The 21,245-nt window shown below is 38.4% G+C and overlaps 1 protein-coding gene and 1 long non-coding RNA gene across 2 annotated transcripts in view; one reads left to right on the forward strand and one right to left on the reverse strand.

The window, feature by feature from the left end:
- Window positions 1–21,245, forward strand: part of tiam1a (TIAM Rac1 associated GEF 1a) — a 100,681-nt gene that overhangs the window by 1,649 nt on the left and 77,787 nt on the right. The window lies entirely within an intron of this gene.
- LOC117812387 lies at window positions 15,409–16,761 on the reverse strand. The gene is made up of 3 exons (XR_004631202.1): window positions 16,649–16,761; window positions 16,180–16,254; window positions 15,409–16,080 (listed from the first exon to the last, which is right to left on the reverse strand). It is a non-coding gene; the product is annotated as an uncharacterized LOC117812387 (long non-coding RNA).

Genomic DNA, 21,245 nt, shown 5'->3' on the forward strand with positions numbered 1-21,245 from the left:
GTGATAAGCACAGGTCTGATAATATATCAGAGAGGGATTTGATCACCTTTTATCCACCAATTAAAATATATATATATATATATATATATAATTAACTGAGGCTTTTATATACTTTTAGGTTGTACAGACATGACAACAGATCAATGCATCAATATAGAAGTCACACATGTCTCATGCTTCAGAACTGGAAACAGCTGTATTCTTTAAATCATTAATTGCTGTTGTGAATATAAAAAAAACAACAACATTCACTTTTATGGACATCTCTGACAGGCCTACTAAAATATGAATCACCGTCTGTGATTGGACATTTGGAGTTGAAATTGGAATCTTACTCTTTTATCCTCATACATGATATTAAATTGAACAGCTGTGCCCCACACCGGTTAACACACATGGAAACACACACACACATGCATGGTACACATTCCTGCCCACAGATATAGCCGGCGACTGGCCACAGAAATTGCATGCTTTAAAAGCCTTTTTTTCTTTTCATTGGAATGGCGGATGCTCGCATGTGAAGTGACTTGGCACTCTTTCCCGGGGGAAATGAGATATTGGAGGCCCTTCAATGGAGTTAATACTACAGGGAGTAATCCAGAAGCAAGCTGCAGAGTTGTGTTTCGTTTAACGTCATGCACGAAAGGTGCAGTGGGTCACTCATGTATAGTCGTGAATCTAGAAAAGTGTGCAGAAATGTATGAGCATATGGAAGGGGTCTTATATCCCATTTCCTGCTCAGTCAATGTTCATACATTTCTGCTTTGAAGGCATTCAGGTACCAGAGTTGATAAAGAAGTTATAGCACCTCCAGCACTTCTTATTTAATCAGTAAAAGTTGCGTACTGTCTTGTATGAGGTGAGATGTGTGTCTTTATATTGAAAAAGGGAATGCCTTCTACGCCAGCTATTCAAAGGCAGCAGGATGTATCAACCCCTATAGGTTTTTCTACAGTTCTTCGGCTTCTTTATGGATGCTGTTTGAGGCCAAGAGTTCAAAGATGGCTCAAGCCTGGATGTCCAAGTATGAAATATCTGTATTAGTGTAGACAGATGCAGCCAGCAGGGCGGAAAGACAGACTGACTGTAAAAGCTGGTATAAATAGCCAGGGAGTGGAGGTGATGAATAATAGAGACTACCATTGCTGCTGACAGTGAGGGAGAGAGGCCTTGACAGCAGCCGAGTCCAGAAAAGCTTAGAGCAGAAAGACAGAGAATAGAATGAGAACTATTTAGCCGGCTGTAAAGAAGATGATCATGTGAAAGGTTGTTTGTCAGCACAATACTGAACTTAACTGGGGACTTCTAAAGGAACACATTTAAATGACAAAAGCATACCAACAAAACTGCCAGCATTAGCCTTCACCTTTAAATCAAACCCCAGATTGAGCAAACACAAAACAGGCTGTACTTATGTAAGGCTGGGAGCACAACTGTCACTTTACCTGAACAACACGCTTTCAGGTGAAAGGTAATGCCTGGGGTGTATTCTTCCCTTTTAATAGCAATCGCTCCAGGATTATACAGGGCAAAGTAGCCATTGTGCAGGTGAACCAGTTTTGCAGGGTTCAGACCTTTTGTTGCTGACCTTACTGCGGTGCATCCATTATATGATATTAAAAAAGAGCTTGAAACTTCCTTTACATGCTGATACCTTACACTGAAGAATACGCAGATGGTAAAGGGTGTCCCTCTGATGTGGACTGAGAAATGACTCAGAGGTGGAGGTTCTTTTTCAACACAGTTATGTAAGTGGAAAGAGATGAACTTTACTGCTTAAGTGTGAGTACATTTGGTTTGTCAGAAAGGTTGTTTTCTTCCTTTTTTCTCCCCAAACACATCCAGCTTAGCACTCTCATGAACCCCTGACAAGAACCAGTGTGGTCACATTTCAGGAGGTTGCTTCCCATCGTTCCCCCTCAGGGCTGCAGGAGTAGATGTATGGCCCTGCACTTCACTCGACAGGCTTGCACTTGTCTCACGTCTGCATGCTATATGTTGTCAGGTACACTCTGTGTTAGGGATTTATCTAAATTGAATACATTCTACTAAAGCAATCTTGTGTTTTCTGAATCTGGGGGATACAATAAAAGAAAGGGGAACAAAGTGATACACCCAATATAATGTAGTATTGTTTGCTTGTCTTTTAGAACTGTCTCTGTACAAACAACATGGTCTTCCTTCCTCACATATCTGTCTTGATGTTATATTACAGCAAAAGTGTCAGATAGCTGAAGATCAGATAGATTACCAAACTATCTATCCACCACTGCTTTCATCAAAGGCTGAAAAACAGCTTTTACTCACATCTGAGAGGCAACAGTCCGTGAATATGTAGCAGTTTTACACATCAGCTCACTCTTGGAATACAACTCAGCCTGAAGAAACAAGTTGCATAATGTCTTAGGTGGCTCTGCAGAGTGAAGTCAAGTTTGATATAATAGCATGATGTCTCTGGGAGCATTGCAAAGTGGACTTGAAGCCTGCATATTCATAACAGAGAGTTGCGTAACAAACCAGTGCATGTAGATAAAAGTTATGACCACTGACCATATAGGAAAAGTGGATGCAGCCACTATAGCAGCATGTGTTAGTTTGTTGACAATTGTTTGAAGCTTTGAGTTTGGCATCTTGTTTTTGGGAACAGGAAGTGACCATATTTCAACACCTGACGACTTGTGGTATTCACTTGTGACTAAAAACCTTCATTATGCATAACTAGCGGCCTAATGCAAGACACCGAAATATTTTTTTGAACCAGGCTGTAAACATGTTTTTGTGTTGCAAAGGGGAATTTTGTTACGTAAGTCTGCTGAGACTGACTCGCTGTTAGAGTCAGCCTCAATGAGCTGCAGTTTTTTGCCACTTGGCCTCATATTCTCGGTCCCTTGGATGCTGATTTCATTTCACCTGGTTTGGAGGATGTAATAAAATATCCTGTCATGATGCATTATGGGAAACATGGGATGAAATGTTTACAGAGCTTGTCTAATACCAGGGGGGAATTCAGGATATACTGGCCCTGCTAACACACATTTCCTACATTACCTTTTATTATATGTATATCTAGTCATGCAGTTAAATAGAGTTAATAGTAAATGGCTGGAGTATTCCTTCAAGCAGTTAATTGACCATTAACAAAGTCCCACATGTATAACCACAGGTTTGTGTGGTTAATGTTATGACTGTAACTCTCTAGATAACCAGCTTCCGTTCATAGTCCCCCACACACACTCTCAACTCATTTTTATTTATAAAGCACATTTCATACATAAAAAAACAGAGACAGAAAACAACAACAACAATAGGTAAAATGACACAAGGCTAAAAAAAGATAGAGGAAAGTAATATGAAATAGTTAAAAATAAAAAAATTACAATAAAATCAATAAAACAAAATCATATAAATTTTAGAGAAATGTAATTAGTTCATAACAATACAATGAGATAAATATTAGAAATACAAAATAAGATCATTACAATGGAATCAATAAAATAAAATTAGATAAATATTAGGAAAAAAACAAGATTATTACAGTAAAATCACTAAATAAAAGCAGATAAATATTAAAAAACAAAACAAGATAATTACAATAATATCAATAAAATAAAATCATATAAATATTAGAAAAATAAAATTAGATCATAACAATAAAATCAGATGAATATTTAAAAAACAAAATACAATCATTACAATACAATCAATAAAATAAAATTAGATAAATATTAGAACAATAACAAAATATCATTACAATAAAATCAATAAAATAAAATCAGAAAAATATTAGAAAAACAAAATAAGATAATTACAATAATATCAATAAAATTAAATCAGATAAATACCAGAAAAATACAATAAAAGAAATAATTAAAAAAAAAAGGAAATGATGCTAAAACAATGATCATAATGGTAATAATGCAGTCCAGTGCTTAAAATAAATTACTCCAAGTTAAAAGCCACATTAAAAAGGTTAGTCTCAAGTTTACTTCTAAAACACTGCATACACACACAAAGCATGTTCTGTAACAAACACAGGAACCTTCTCTGCTCTCAGCTCTGAATGATCCTATTGAGGATTTAGTGCTCACTCCCTTGTGACCCTCCTCTTGTCCCTCGGGTGAGAGTTCACCTTCCGGTACATCGTCTGCTGCTGAAATTGTGGGGATATTTTAGAGACTGGGAGCCATAGGTCAGGGGTGAGATACCATAAATGGTGCCTATGCTACGGGACATGGTGGGTTGGGAGACAGACTAATTACAAGACCCCAGTGACCTAACCTCTGCCCCCGTGAGCTCTGTGTCATGTGAAAGTGAGAGTGGAACCCTGGAAAATCTAATTTGTGAGCTTATTTCATGTTCCAGGTCATTTTATCGTCTATTCATGCCTCAAATAACTCAATTTACACTCTCCGTATACCAGTGGGAGTAGTTTTTGGCCAAGACACTGTAAAGAAAATGTTCATGGGATTTGTTAACATTTAGGCCTATATCAGCGCAATATAGGAGGGACTACATCCTGAGCAGGTTGGGTATAGATAACTCCAGAGGGATTCAAAGGCCCATTTAACACATTACTGCCCCCCTCTCATCCATGGTCAAACAGCAGTCTAGGGGTCTGACCTTTGAACTCAGTGACCTTCTAAACCTGCCAGACCATAACTCGCACTTTTACTCCAGAAAGTGGATGTTATTCTTTCTAGGAAGAACGCCTGAAGGACTTCCAGCACTGTTAAGTAGATCGCTGCATAAAGGACACACATGATGGGCTGTTTGGCAACTGAAGAGGTTGCCAGACGCTGACTTAGTGTGACATTCCAGAGATTCCTCTTTGTGTAACTCCTGAATAGCCAATGCCATGTTACATGTTTGAAGAAGTACTTAGCTTAAAAGCAGGCTGTTCTGTGTTTTGGTCAGTGTTCATTTTTATTCAGATTTTATGATGTCCAATTTCCTGGTAGTGTCAGTGTTTCTCAGTTAAACATCCCAAAACATCCTTGATGTGATCCATGTGTTTGCAAGTTTTATAGCAATCTATCCCACAGCTGTTAAGACATCTAACTCAAGACTACAAATGTGATGTCATGATGGTGCTAGAGTACAAACGATGGTTTTTGTAAAGTCATGGGCGTAACAATTGACTCCAACCTAAATTTTAAGAAACATGAAAAAAATGTCTGCAGAAATGTAAGAGCCAGCCTTATGAACTTCAGACATGTCAGGCATCAGTTTCCTTTGGCCGCTGCTAAACTGTACATGCACTCAGTGATTTTTTCTCATTTATCTTATTGTGCCACGAGCTGGTCTCAGGCTGGAGCAACCATTCTAAAACCATTATACACCCTCTACAAACAATCACTAAAAACTCTAGATAAAAAAACAAGGAAGTACCACCACTGTAAAATCATTACGAAATATAACTTAATGACCCTTGACAGTTTTTTTTGTTATGTAGACATGTGTCTGATGTATAAATTAATAAATGATCAGGCCCCACCACCACTTAAACAATGTGTGTTACTCTGCAGGAACAATCTTAGGGAGACCAGGGCATCAGCAAGAGGAGACTGTTCAGCTAAACGTAGCAAGACTGCATTTGGACAGTCTGCATTTTCAGTCAGAGCAGCAGGAAAATGGAACTCAATCCCAACTCACATTAGAGACTGTGCAAGCCTCAGTGTTTTTAAAAGTAAACTAACATTATGGCTCAAGGAAAAACAATCATGTGCTCATCTGAATGCATCAAATTAGAGACAATGAAATGTAATTTTAAATGTGTCGTTATTAGTGATGGACTGTGTTGAGTAGTCTATGTATTGTTTTAAATGCTAGTATGTTTTTTATCATTTGTATTGTACATTTGTTAACATCTTCCTGCCCAGGGACCACAGATGAAAATTAGCTTATAGCTAACTCTGGCTTGACAGTTTTTGTTTTGCATGGCCCCTGTCAAATAAACTAATAAATAAAATAAATAATGAATGTCTGTTAGACAATATGCAATGATGCAGTACATTTTCGCCAGGGATGCACTTTATTATCTCTGCATAACAGTGTTATCAGCATTTGATAGCTTTGAAAGCAGAAGTATTTTGAAGTGTCAGAAACAGACTGCAGACACAGTACTGAGTGTTTATATTTGTAAAAGAATGCATTTATTATTTATGGTAGAATCAAATGTTGTTTGTCTTGTTTTATGTCTCTAAAACAAATAGACTGTCACGATATGAGTGACGGCTAAATTCTAGTACAGAAAAGAGTTGGTCTTCTTTAAAATGAAAATAGAAGGTGTGTTTGAAAATATTGGTATAACAGATATCGGCTGAAATCCAATAATGTGAACCCCTGATTTTCACAGCATTAGAGGAAATTTTACCCTGCCAATAGAGTAAGAGGAATAGTCAGGGGATCACTAAAGTTGGTAGAATCCATAGTTAGTCACCAAATGTCATGACATTTCTTGGAATAGGTATTTAGATGTCTTTCTCTCGTATGCTGGGTGTAGGGGGTCATGGTCCCTGACATGTCTGAGCTCAGCTTATAATTATCCACAGTTTAAAGCTAGGGTTGGTGGTCACGGAAAACTGGCATGAATTTGAATGTAGCATTTCCTCAGGACTCCGTCTAACCCCTCCCCCCCTCCCCTCTGAGCTCCTCCAAGACTATGCCCCCGTTATCGTGACTGATTCAAACCGGTCCTCGGCACATCGTTTGTGTTTTGCACTACATCAACTCATGTCTCACTCAGTGGTAAGAAAGCACCAAAACATTATCATAGTGAAAGTTAAAAACACAAATGAACATGAAATGTACGCGCAGGAGGCGGGCAGAACGGCAGGATGGGATTTGATTGGTTTCATAATTTGGCTCCTGATGGCAGGGATTGGTTGGTGTTTTCCCAGGTTTACTCCGGCTGTAGATAACAGCTTTTTTTCACTCTTTTTTTAAGAACACATTATGTATTGATTGCCATCGGGACATAAAAATAATTTTAACCAGTATAACAAAAAGTGTATCTAAATCTGACTACCAACCCCAGCTTTAATGCATAAAGTAAGCACCCCTAAAAGCACATTTGGATGTACAACCTACCACATTAAAAGGTGTAAAATTTATAGTTTGATGTAACCTTTACCATGCAGTGCCAACCAAAGTGTTGGAACAGCAGCTGCAATTGCAATTTCAGTCACCAAATAAATCATTACATCGTCTGCTAACAGAGTGAGCATGAGCATATATAACCTTTGGCGTGCCTTCTGTATGAAAATGGTCATGATCATGTGAATAATAATACAAATGTATTAGCAGTCATGGACGTATGTTAAATATATAAATCGCATATTTTATACCATATATGATTCTTACACATTGTTTACAAAAAGGTGTGATCAAAAATGATATGTGTTTGTAATTTGCCCCCCTCTCTCTACCTCCACCTCTCTGTTCCCTGGAGTCAGTTAATGCAGATTTTTCCCTGCAGACAGACTCTGGTTTCAGTTATGCAAATGTATCCCCTGTTCAAATATTATCAAAGCAAATATTTAGCAGGGAGTTACAGAAAGAGGAAGTGCTGAACAAGCTAAGGGAGCAGAAACCAGTTTGCCAAACATTGTCAGCTGAAAAATGAGGCGAGGGGGGGATGAGTAAGAAAAGGGTGTATCCCAGTGCATAGATACAGTACATACTTAAAGGGGTCATTGAATCAGAAGGATAGATCATGCTGTTCTCATACTATCCTTCACCTTTAATATGTTGCCAAATACCTACGTCTGCTAGGTGTTCTCTTTGTGTTGGCACATCATGCAGGGTTTATGCTTTTGTTATATTTCCCCTCTTGAGAGCTGATCCAGCACACTTATGTGCATGTGCTTGTGAGTATTCAATTTAGACTCTCATATGTACGTGTGAGATGTACTGTTCAGGTGTGAAGTGTTCTGCGGTTCCCAGCAGAATGAAGACCAGTGCAAGAAAGCTTAAGGGGGAAGGGAGAAAGAGAGGGGGAAAAAGGGGCAGAAAGGATTGAATGGGGGACTGAGGGTCGGTGACACCTCTGTTAATCTCACAGAGAATAAAAAAACGACATTGTCCGTGGCCTCTCTGCAAAGATTGTTATGCCCTTTTCTCCGACTGTCCTCCCTTTCACTCTCAGATCCATTTTGTGATTCTTTTTTTTCAAGTTCTGTCGTTCTTTCCATCTCCTCTCTGTCTATTTCAGATAATGGGGAGAGTCTGGGCTCTGACCCCGACGCTCTTTGAGATGAAGGAGGAAATTACTGTTCTAAAATGCGCATATTTTGCATACTTTTTGAAATACCCAGCTTAGAATTATACACTTCACTCTGTGTTTTGCTTAATTATTCATCTACTTGGAAAAAGTCATTTAGTCAGAGAATCTGAACTGTAGGGGGAAGAATGGGGCTGTATCCACTGTCATATTTTCTCAATGTATTGTTTGGTATATTACAATTTACCATATCTTAGAAACCTTTCAGAAATGGAACACAAGTCAACATACTAAAATATTAAGATTTATTCATGGGTTTATTAACTACTTGATTCTGATTGGTCCAAACTCAAAAGAGACGGTTGGTTATTCCTTAATGGCACACCATTGCAATGAAGTACAAACCATTAGGAGGGACGACCTGATCCCATTCATCAGTTCAGATCAGTCATCAGAAAGGAATCTGATTATTTTACCTCTGCCTGTTGACACTGTGGCAACAATGTTAGCCTAAGGTCGCATCTTTAATTGGAAACAGCATTAAAAAAAAATGTTTTTTTTCTTTTCAAAGTTATATTTTTGGGCTTTTTCGCCTTTAATGGATAGGACGGCTGAAGAGAGACAGGAAATGGGGGGAGCAGAGAGTGGGGGGAAGACATGCAGCAAATGGTCGATCGGACGGGAATCGAACCGGTGAGGACTATAGCCTCTATACGTGGGGCGCTTAGACCGCTAGGCCACCAGCGCACCGTATTCAGGACACTTTTTAAGATTTTTTTTTTGGCCTTTTTGCTTTTATTTTGTAGGACAGCTGAAGAGAAACAGGAAATGTGGGGAGTAGAGAGTGGGGGAAGACATGAAGGAAGTGGTCGACCGGCCAGGAACCGAACCGGCGACCCCTGCGACGAGGACTCTGTACGTGGGGCGCTTAGACCGCTAGGCCACCAGCGCCCCATTCATTAAGGACACTTTTAATTGGAACTTTCATTTTGTGTTGATTTTGGCACCCCCTGTGGACAACGCAATACCTCTTATCCCTTTGCGGACTTTTTCCTGTACATGTGGAAATAGTGTTTCTGGACCAAGAACACATCATTCTGCAGTCTTAAAAAGTCAAATGTTTAACTTCTTGAAAGTTTTTGCTGTGGAAAAGCAAGCTGCAGTCTCAGGCTGTTACAACTGAAGGGGATGAACTAACATGAACATGAACTTACTTGAGTCAGTGAGCTCTTTTAGATCTAGTCTGAAAACACTCTTTTATAGTAGAGCCTTTCCTGACTTTATCTGAATTTTATTTAATTTTATTTAAACCGTCTTAAGAAATATATTTTGAATATTCTTTTAGAGTATTTTTAGGGGAATTTTATGAATATTTTAAAAATATGTTTTATTTCTTTATCTTGACTTGTGTGATTTCATGATCTGCCTGTTTTATTTTGCTGCCCATGTGAAGCACTTTGTAACTTCATTTTTGAAAAGTGCTCTACAAATAAGAAATATTTTATTATTATTACAGGCAGGCAAGCCGTAGCTGTTAGCGAGGAGACTAAAGGCCATCCTCAACTCTGCTTCTTTGCCTGTAGCTAGGTCGACAGGATGTTAGGCTGAGTCAGCATTTCCAATATGTCCACCATGGACAATAGGCTTCAAAACTTTGCTTTTGAAACAAATAGGTGACGTCACTGAGACTACAGCCACATATTATACAGTCTATTAGAAAAAGGCTTTATCAGCAACATGTGTCAAATCACTTGGCTTGACACCTTCAACCTGGGAAGAGGCAACAATGTTGAGTCCAGTCTGTTTCAGAACCAGCTCAAAATTCCTTACAGGAGCTTTAATATTGCATCCAATGTATTTTGAAGGTACGAAATGTTGGATTTGTGGTAAAAAGCTGATGAGTCACAAGCAAAGAAAAGAAGAGGAGAGGAAAAAATAGCACAGAAACAGGGAGGGAGGTTCAGTTTGGCTCTATGATGAAAATCCTCCACAGTGAGGACATGTGTCTTGTTCACTCTCAGAAAAAGGACCAGTTTATTATCAGCTCCTTGGTTAGGTAAGATTATATCTGTGATTTAGTTTTTAGTTTTAAACTTCCTATCGCATATTAAGGCCCTTTGTGTGGATGAATAGCTGCTTATAAACCGTGGCCATGAAGGTAGTTTCATGCTTGAGGTTAAAATCTTTCAATGAACCAATCAGTAAAAATGATATAAAGGAGAAGGTCATAAAGAGGCCAGTTTGTTTGTAGGTCAGATAATCTATCTGAATTTGCTTGTGCTATTCTCCAAAGAGGAACAAAGAGTTTATGTTTAATGAGATGGGGAACAGCTCATCTCTGCTCCACCTCACCCGTTTAAAGGTCTTATCTTCTCATATTACCTTGAGCTACGGATACATGTGTATGCGAGTGTGTTGGTGTGTGAATGTGGCAGCCCCCTCTCTTTATCATGGTACATAATTAAGACGTATGACCATGCAGTATCCTCTTTTCAAATCCACCAATTGAAAATCAATTCACTAATCTACTAATTCAATACTGCATGTGATATTCAAACAGCAAAGTAATTACAGGGAAGGCTAATTTGACAAATGCAAATAATAGTGATCATTTACTTCTCTGAACCTTTCAGTGTCGGTTAATGATAATGATGGCCTTGTGTAATGAAACAACAAAATTAATACCTTTTAACATGTCATCCACAAATGAACCATGAAAACACTTACTCAATTCTTTTCAGTCATTTGATTGGTCGTTTTTTGGGGATTTCTGGCAAAATTACAACTCAGTCAGAACCAGTTAGGGCTAGGGCTGGGCGATAATTCAATAATGATATTTATTGCGATATAATTTTATAATATAGCAAACGTTCGATCAAAATTTGATATATTTCAACGCCCTTAATCCATAGTAACCTTAGAAGGGAGTGCACTGCTCACAACAATGCTCTATAAACTGATACCATAGACCAGTGGTGTCCAAACATTTTTCAAAAAGGGCCACATTTGATATTGTCAGAATACCTCAGGGCCAGTGGCTCCTACTGAGACTTAGGAGTCATACAAGTTATATATGAAATGTCTGTTTAATAACAATTATTTTAAACTTTTTCTAAATAAATCAGTAACTAGGTAGTCCTCAGTTCTCCACAAGCCACGTAAACATTATTAAACTTTATCTTCTTCTGGAGCAGGGGCGTCAAACTCAGTTCAGTTCAGGGGCCACATACAGCCCAAGTTGATCTGAAGTGGGCCTGACCAGTAAAATCATAACATAATAACCTATAAATAACGACAACTCCAATGTTTCCCTTTGTTTTAGCACAAAAAAGGACATGTACATTCTGAAAGTGTTCATATTAAATGAACTATCTTTCTACAAAAACAGCTGTTGTATTTTTCTCCATGATGAGTCTCATAGTAGAGCTAAATATGATATTCATTAAGCACTGAAACCTGCTGCGAACACACCAAACACACAGGTTTCCTAATCACCTGGCACAGAGTGTAATGTTTACTGCAAAAGAACAGATAGATTATAATGATGAAGAAGGTAAAGTTGATTATTATTGACCCCTAAGCTCCAGCAGGAACAGTGTTGTATGCAGGGGTGTAGTGCTAGTGTTAGTAGTTAGTGGATCATCTTATAGTGCTCTAAAAAGTCTTTATGAATCTCAACCGGATTATGCAAACAGCAAGTAATCTATTTTCTCACTTTGAGAAAAAAAGTCCAGAAAAACAAGCATCGTTCAGGTGCGCTCCGTCAGCACTGACTTCATGCAACCATCAGAGGACAAATTTGAAACAGAAGTTACTTTTATTGAAAAATTGCAGTTAATGTATTCACTGTCATTTTTTCTCTCTACAAAGTCATTCCGCGGGCCGATTTGGAACCTCTGGCGGGCCAATGTTGGCCCACGGGCCGCATGTTTGACACCCGTGTTCTGGAGGAAAATGTTTTTCTTTAGGTTCAGGACATGTGGGAAAAAATATTGTTTCATTATTTTTCTAAGACAGGATCACGATCTGGATTTCATCGCACTTCTTTTTCATGTTGTTTTTAAGACTTTTTTGACCAGCAGACAACATTTGAAGAACAAAATAATTATTTTCCTGCGTTCTGAACAATTTTTATGCACCAAATTTTGCCTTTTCTGTACAATTTCATAATTTTGATCTTGTCTTGTGTCCTCTTTTGCTGTCTTCTGAACTTTTATTGACATTCTCACATCGTTATAAAAAACATTAATTTGAACCTGTCAGCTTTAAGAGTTCTTGTGTTTCTTCTTTATTGCCGTCTTGCAGAATTCCCAGTGCTTTGGCTTTACACAGGTAGTCCATATGAAGCTTTTTAAGACGTTTCTGGATTGACTTTAGTTTTGTTTGTGCACTTGAAAGGAACTTCAAATGTACAGATGATTCAGAATGTGATTAATTTATGTGCTATAAATAACACAATTTAAGATGGAACAATTTAAGATGGAAGCTTGGGGCCATAAATAAATGGACCTTGGACCCCGGGCTATACTTTGGACACCCCTGCCATAGACTATAAAATATGGACGTAGGATCTGTGATGTCACCCATCTGTTTCTGAAGAGCTGTTTTGAGGCCAATCGTCGGCGGGAGTCATATTGCTTCTGTCGAGTGATTGTGAGAGGCGGAGTTTGAGGCTCCTCGCCAACAGCTACAGTGTTCCCGCAGTCAGCTGTGCCTCTCATTGGAAGACTCGTAATCTCAATATCTTCGAAATTGCAGCATTAGAAAAAAATTCACCCTCCCTACAGTGTGTGCAGATCGAGAAATTAGCTATCCAGACTACACTCATCTTTTGTACCAGGCTGTAAACATGTTTATTAATGCTGTAAAGATCGTCTTTTTTAAGTTGGTGTGTATGTGGTTTCCGGTACTTCCAGAGCCAGCCTCAAGTGGATCCTTGATGAACTGCAGTTTAAAACACTTCCTTCTGCATTGGACTCATATTTTTAGACCGGAGGTTGCCGCTTGGCTGATACACAGTATACGATGTGATGTATCTTTATTGTAAATGTAAATCAAAATATGTAAATTACCTCAACCTGAGAAAAATAAAAATCTACAAACTAAAACTTCACAAAAATCTTGTTTTACACAAAAGGTGATGCTAACAGGAAGTTAGCACCATCAAAAATGAGGGCTTCAAGAAGCTTATCAGATAACTAAATCCAAATACAAGCTAACAAACCGTCTGATTTCTTAAACTTTCAAAAATCAGCCTTTAAATGTAAATGAAACAATGATTTGATATTCATTGTGATAATTATCAATATCGACTGATATGAAACTTTTTTTTTTTTTGCCAGTTCTGTTTATTGAACAAAATCCAATGACATTGTAATTTGCGTACAAGTTTACATATTTAATTTTACATTTAAATGGAGAAAAGAAAAACACAACAATAAGACCGGGAAAATGACACTCCTAACAGGAGAAACAAGGTGCATATATGTGCATAATTATATACCTGTAGAGGTCCATACGTACAGAATCACCTTCACATTTAAAAATACAAATATACCAATCACAGAACTCAAAAAGAAAGATAACCCTTTCCTCCCCAGCCCAGCTCAGCACCAGAAATGAACGCACACAAATGTGGGAATACAGCAATGTTGAAAAAAAAATAAGACACCTCTCAGTCCGGCAGAGTCTGCAGATCTCTAACATGTGAAAGAAAGGGTTGCCGTTTGTGAAAGAACTTGTCTGTGTTTCCTCTTAGAGTGTATTTGATTATTTCAAGTTTTAAAAAGGAGACTGTATCCTGCAACCTCTTTGCAACAGATGGAGGGTTGGGAGACTTCCAATGTAAAAGTAAACGGCGTCTAGCCAGCAGTGAGGTGAGGGCAATGATTTTCTAATTCTTGCCCTAAAATCGCCAAACGTACTATGTGACATCCTTGATGTTGCATTAGCTTCTTAGCATCTTACAGCTAAATCCCATCCTTCCCTTCCTCCTGATGCCTGCCTCTTTTTTGGCTGTTTGTGTTTCTAATTATTTCAGCTTGCCAGCTCCCACAGTATAAACCCACCAAAGTACTAATGTGCTAGCTGGGTCACACGAGTCTCTCTCTCTCTCTCTGCCACTGACATGGCAGAACGGCAAAACAATCTCCTGTTTTTTTTTTTCATGGCACGGCACATCAGTCCTCGGTTTTGCTGATGTGAAGGAAAAGCAAGAGAGTCGGATATTACAGTGGGAGTGTCAGGTGAGGACCCACTGCAAAATATTTTCCACCACTGCAGTCTGAAGGATTTTTAAATGCAGTAAAGAGCATTTTTTTTATAGTATCATTCACAGAAATGTATACTGACATTGGATATTTTACCGGTCAAGCCTTGTGTATACATTTTATGTTGTTATTTTTACTTGGGCAACAATTTTCTTTTTTTTGCAGAAGCAAAAAAATGTGCATGTGTACAATATATATAATATAATATAATATAAGTGACATTATTTAACCTGTTTCATATTATCAGGGTTTATTTTTACAATTTTTTTTCTTACTGGCAGTTGTGTTTGTGTCCCTTTGTATCATCACTGATTTATATGGTGTGTTCCTGTGTGTGTGTTGGTTTGTGTGTTCCTGTGTGTATGTCTTGTCTCCCTCTCAGTGGGTGGTAACAGTTAAACTCTCCAATTTGGTGGGATTACTCCTCTAGTCAGTCCTATGGGAGCAGCCATCAGCCCATCATCTTTCAGAGGAACACTATACCTTCTGAAGCTTTAATCCCTTCTTCCCTCTCCTCCCCTCCTTTTCCCACACTCAACCTCTTAACCTCATCCTCCGTTTTTTTCCCTTCCCTCCCTCCCCTTTTGCTGGCGCTGTCAACTTTTAGCTGAAGCGGCTAAAAGTCGGTGCATGCATGCAGCAGCGGCGGCGGCGGCTGTGCTAAAAAGCTGTGATGTTACAGCTCCGTCTGACAAGATCACCAATATGCTGCTGTTAAATATTCTTAAGGGAAGGAACTGTCAGCTCTCTGTGTTGTGGGTGTTTATTTAAGCGGATACAAAAAAGCTTTTGAGAAGAGAGTTTGATATCATTTTCTGCTATAAATATCAAGTGGAAAACAAATAACTGAGTATCAAGCAATAAGACTTTAAGACTACATGGTAACACTTAATCATCCGTATTTATTCCTCTTCTTTTATTGCTTTTTTTTTCCCATGTGAGAACCAGCAAGCAACTAAATGAGGTTAGATGACGTAAATATGAGAGGAGTATGTGTTACAGACAGTGAATGATGTAATGAGACAAGCACTACTGGGGGACAAGATGAGGTCTACTTCTGTCTGTGCTGTTTGACCTGGAAACAAGCCACATACAGTGATTTCTTAAACGAGCAGTTGGAACATGCAAATACATGAGTGTGTGTTGAGTGTGTGAATGAAATGGTGCATAAGAGAGAGAGAGTAAAACATTTTGAATCCATACAATAGCCTACAGTTACGCTAGTGGCCCTGTGATGCTTAGAGTTGAATGCTAGCGTCAGCATGCTCACAATATTAATCAGGCAGTTTAAGCTAATTTAATGCTTATGATTAGTGTTTCGCTTCAGCTTGTCATGTGCCAACATTTAGGGTTCATTTTTGTGACTTTGAGTTAAATGGAGCAAAAACAAATCTAAATTGGTTCTAAATCTGTCACATATTTATGGCAGAACCCAAAAAGCAGACTAAGACTTTTCTTTCCCAAAGTTTATTGTTTAAGTGCAGGGTGAGGGGATAGCTGGTGGGGGTCCTGGGGTGCTGAGGGATCCTGACGTTGGTCAACAGGCAGCAGAGTGAAGACGGTGGCAGAGCTTGTAGCTGAAGGGTCCTGGAGACAAAAAACACAGGTGTCAGGTTGGTTCAAGGTGATGACGAAAAATAGCAAAAAGTTTAGCAACTGGTTTTCTTGAGAGTTGGACTTTGCTACCATGTAGGCATAACGATCCGGCAGGGACTGGATGTTGGTGTAGGGTTCTTGTAGGCTGTGGTGATTGGATGATGGCTGGCAGGAGTGTGATTGCAGATCCAGTGCAGGTGAGCAGAGAGTGAAGGAGACAGAGCAGGAGGGGGAGGGAAAAACAAAAACACAGAGGAGGAGCTGTGACAAAATCGAGCAAATCTGATTTTCTGCCAACTATTTAAGGGTGAACTCATACAGGTGTATAGGTAATAATCAGAGGTATACAGTGATACATTTTTCCACTTAAAAACAGACAATCAGCAACATTTACCCACGATATTCAGACAGCAGCCATGCTTTTCTGATGTAACACTTTGAGTGAAAAGCTAAGATGCTGTCTCATTTTACTGCTTACAGATTTTTCCTCATCTGAAGGGACGATGCAAAGTTAAAAATAAAGAGACATCTAATCATAGTTCAAGTTACAACAACTTACCTAAGGTTGGACAGAGCTAAAGTAGGCATTTAGCCTCTTCCTGGTGTTAACCCCTCCTGGCCATAGCATCCTGTAGCAGGGAAGCACAGAGGAGACTCATTGGTCCAGGGCCGAAGTCATGACTAGCTTTAGGGCAAACACCTTCCACTTTAACTCGTCATCAGCCTGGAGCAAGCCAGACACAGGGATCTGGCTTGAGTGTTGAAGGGTGTTCTTCTTCTCATTACATGCTGCTCTGATTCATTTTTTTTGTGATCAAATTTGTACTTTACTGATATTTGTATACAAGCAAAATATTGATCAACACAAGCAGCAACATCATCAGGCCATCATCTATCAACATAGTCAATGAAGAAGGCTTTTGAGTTTTGCAGAAATCAGTTGCCAAATCTCTATAGTTGCTTCTTTCGCCCCATGAGCTCTGGCTGTTGAGAGTTTAAGGTACAGAATAGCTAAGTAGTAGCAAACAGCTCTATTTTGGGCCCAATATCCCTTTCGTTTTTCAGCATCTTTCATTTGCTATTCCTTTAAGGCAGAGTGAAATGATCACAATTCATCTGTTTCTACATGTTTATATGATTTGTAAACTTGGAACACTTCAGGAAGTTATTTCAACAGCTTATGAGCTTCCCACCCTGATTGTGATGTCAAAGGAAAAATGATGAAATGAATTAAAATGCAGAGAATCACCATCTGTTTAAGCAATACAAAGAGAAAAAGTCTCCATATGGTCTAATAAGAAACAGAAGAATCCTATGCTTACATATACATCAGATTTCATATTTTAATGTATATAAATATGGGAATGATAGTGGGAGAGCAACAGTATTAGACGAGTAATCTGCATTTCTAGTAGTGTATCCCAGACTTCCTCCACTGCTGCAGAGCCAGGACATGTCTCCTTTATGTTACACTTCTAACGCATGATATCAGAGCTTAAGAGCCGGCACTTTCTCCAGGATGCCATGTCAGAATCCATTTCCATCCTTGTCCGAGGAGTCTCTGATGAGCAGTGGAATCTTTGGTGTGTGGTTAGAGCCTTGTAAGCGTTTGAACGTGCTTTATTAACCAAAGAGCAGCATTGTGTGTGTGTATATGTGTGAGAGAGATTTTCTGTCTCCAGAGAGGCCGGGTAACTGGCCCGTGTGAGTAATGAAACTGGCTGAGCAGTTTTTTCACTCATGAGTTTGTGACAAGGTCAGGATGTTGGTGTGGTGTTTATCCAGCCGTCTGAGCACAGCTACAGCCTTATTTGTCTCTCTCTCTTCCTCCTTCAGACAACTTCCTCCCATCCCACTCACAAAAATGCACTCATCTTATTCCTTTGTCTCCTCTCCCTCTTCGTGTCTACACAGCTTTGGGACAAGAAAGCGAAGGTATGTTTGCATAAAATCAAAAAGATGTGTACACTGTCCCTAACCTTCCCATTATCTTGTACATTATAGATAATCATCTTTGTATGCAGCACTCTAATTAATGCTTCTCCCTGTTTACATTGATGGAGATTATAATGCATGAATGAGATATTGTACATTCACTTCACTGATCTGGAGGAGGACAGATTAATCTTTACTTTTGTTACTTGCTCTGTCTGATTATGACAGATTTGAAATGACGCTACTTATTCTTGCCAAATATGCAGAGTGCCAACAGTGACTCTTTTTTAACCCACACCTTCCATTCCCCTTAACTTTCTGTGTGTATAGCACTTGACTCAGATAATTCTCCCTCTCCCTCACACTGCCTTTACTCAGAGTGGACTCAAAGTTTACCCAGCCTTAAAATATTTAAAGACATATTTTGTCTTCCTCTCTCCTGCATGAATTATTTACTGCAGACATTTTGAGAGATTACCAGGAGGATACTTTGTCTTGTCTCTTTGCAGTTAATTGTGAAAAATCCTCAGCTTAAGGGTTTAATGTAAATACCTTTGCATACATATACAGTACATCTCTATTAAGGATTATCTTTAATTGTTGTCTTTAGAATAACATTTTCAGTACTTTGCTCTAAATACCAACACACTTTATTTATCCCAACCCAGCTGATTCTAAGAGAAGGCACTGCTGACTGCAGCACTGCTCCATGGCTTTTCCATCTTCTTGTTTGTAATAATACGAATACAATAATAATAATAATAATAATAATAATGATAAGAAGAAGAATACATACTATTATTATTTATTTTTATCATTATATTTTTGGCAGGAAATTAAAGCATGCAGGTCCTAAAATCACAGAAAGCAAAAAACAAACAAATATTTTAAAAGACAAAATTAATTTAAAAGAACTCTAAAGGAAAAACATTTTAAAACAATTCTTCAAACAGTTATACTCAAGTAAAAAAATTAAATAAAGTTCAGGTAAAATCAGGAAAGGATCTGCGTAAAAAGTATGTTTTGTTGTTGACCATATTGACCATATCTCTTCGGGCAGATCGTTCCAGAGTTTCGGCCCCCTCACTGCAAACGATCTGTCCCCTTTCATTTTCCTTTTGGCATTTTGAACACACCATAAAAATCTGCCTGAGGATCTCAATTTACACTTCGGCTCGTACGGTATTAACATGTCTGCTATGTAGCTGGGAGAAAGTCCATGGAGAGCTTTGAGAGTAATCAATAAAATCTTGAAATCAATTCTAAAACATCCAGGGAGCTGGGAGCCAGTGTAAAAACGCTAAAACAGGACAACTATGCTCATACTTTTTTGGTTCTGGTTAAAAGTTATCTCATCATAAGCTAGAAAAATACACCAAAGTAGTCTTGTAGTTCTTACAGTGAAGTGTCTATGGGGAAAACTTCTAGTGTTGTGTTTTTAGTAACCAACTACAAGTATCAGAGTGCTATGTGAGAACTAGCTGACAATTGCAGGTAATTTGTTTGCGTTACTAATGAGTTTCACTGATTACCTTATTAGCATGGATATAAGTAGCTGTGTAAGCACCAGTCCCAAAGGTTTAGGGATAACTGTGACTAAGTGATCGAGGGATTACTAATTCTAACACTCACACTGAAGCAGGATGAATGTGTGATTATGGATTCAGTTTTTGTATAGATCAAAACAAACAAGATGCAGTGTGTTAAAAGAGGGAACTTTAAAGGTAATGGTGGGTGGGTTTTCTTCACATTTGATAGAAGCAGGCTCAGTGTTTCTCCTTAATCCCAGTTCTTGTGCTAAGCTTTGGTTGGATGTAGCTTCCTACTCAATCATTCAAACACGAGTAGTGACAATCTTATACATAAAGTGAATAAACAAATGAAAAGAATAATGAACATGTTGCGGTTTCAGTTGGTTTCCTGTCTTTAATGGTTGCTGCATATCTTACCTAAAGGCTCTGCATACCAATGCCAAAGCCATAGAAAGCAGCTTTAACTATATGGCCTGATAAGACTACTTCATTGGGTGTGTGCATACTAGCATTAAACCTCCCCATGACTCTGCTCCATGCTTTGTTGCACCTGTTGGGCGGGGAAAATTACACCCTTATCATTCTTATCTGTAAATAGAATCATTCTCAGCATAGCTTTGCTGCTCACCTTCAACCTGAGCAGAGGTCTAACAGACCACAATAATTCAAAACACCTATGGGTGTGCACAACCAATGAGTGAAAGAAATGCTGCTTTCTGTTGGAACACATAGCTTGTGCCTACACCTCTGGAAAGTACATAATATCCCTGACGTTTGATTGGTTGAGTAGTGAGAGAGATTTGAATGAGGGCCAAATTACTTGCTGGAGAAATTTAAATGGATAATGACAGTAAAGAAAAATATTGTTGTCTGAATAATTCTTTTTAATTAAATTAAATTTTAATTTAAATTTTTCCAACTTCATGTAAAGCGTCTTTGAGTACATAGAATAGCACTATGTAAGTCTTTTCAATTGGCATTTTTTATCATTTTAACATTTTCTTCTAATATAGTATTAAGTGCTTATAAATGCTGAGCTTTCATAACATTTCCTCTTAGAAATATGGCAACTTTATGATAAATATGACCTAGTTGTTAAATTTTTTTTATCATGACCCCATCACAAAATGCATTAGAAGGGTGTGTTCCTTCATTTGTAATGAACAACCACTGGCCTGGTGTTTGGCGTCATCAAGGCTTGCAAGAAATGGCATAGGCCCTTCTCTCAAGAGGAGAGGTGAGAAATATAACATGATATTAAGTCTCTAAAGACTTTAACACTTGGATTGCTACACTGTGCCTGTTTTGTTTCAGACTATTTATGATTTAATGAGATATAAGAGAACATTAAGCCAAATCAGTGTAGTTGTGATTTTATAGCAGCTATGAAATAATGGCCAAAGGAAACAACACAACATACAATGTTCCTAACTCCAGGTGTTAACTCTCCCCACAGGAATATTAATCACACGTAGCTTCAGGCTCCTGTCACATAGATGTCTACTGTATGACCTTGCACAAGAATGCACATAGCTATTTGTAAGTTATGAAAATAGCTTGACTTGAGCCCATTTTTTTGCATAGGCTGTATAATGTAGTGTGCATGGCTATAGTAATATCACCCGCTGGTTTGCTGCTTTTTTTGAAGCTTGAAGTGTTTCATTGTAGCTGTTCCAGTGTTTGTTTTTT

Source organism: Notolabrus celidotus, chromosome 5 (assembly GCF_009762535.1).
Source record: "Notolabrus celidotus isolate fNotCel1 chromosome 5, fNotCel1.pri, whole genome shotgun sequence".
Lineage (NCBI taxonomy): Eukaryota > Metazoa > Chordata > Actinopteri > Labriformes > Labridae > Notolabrus > Notolabrus celidotus.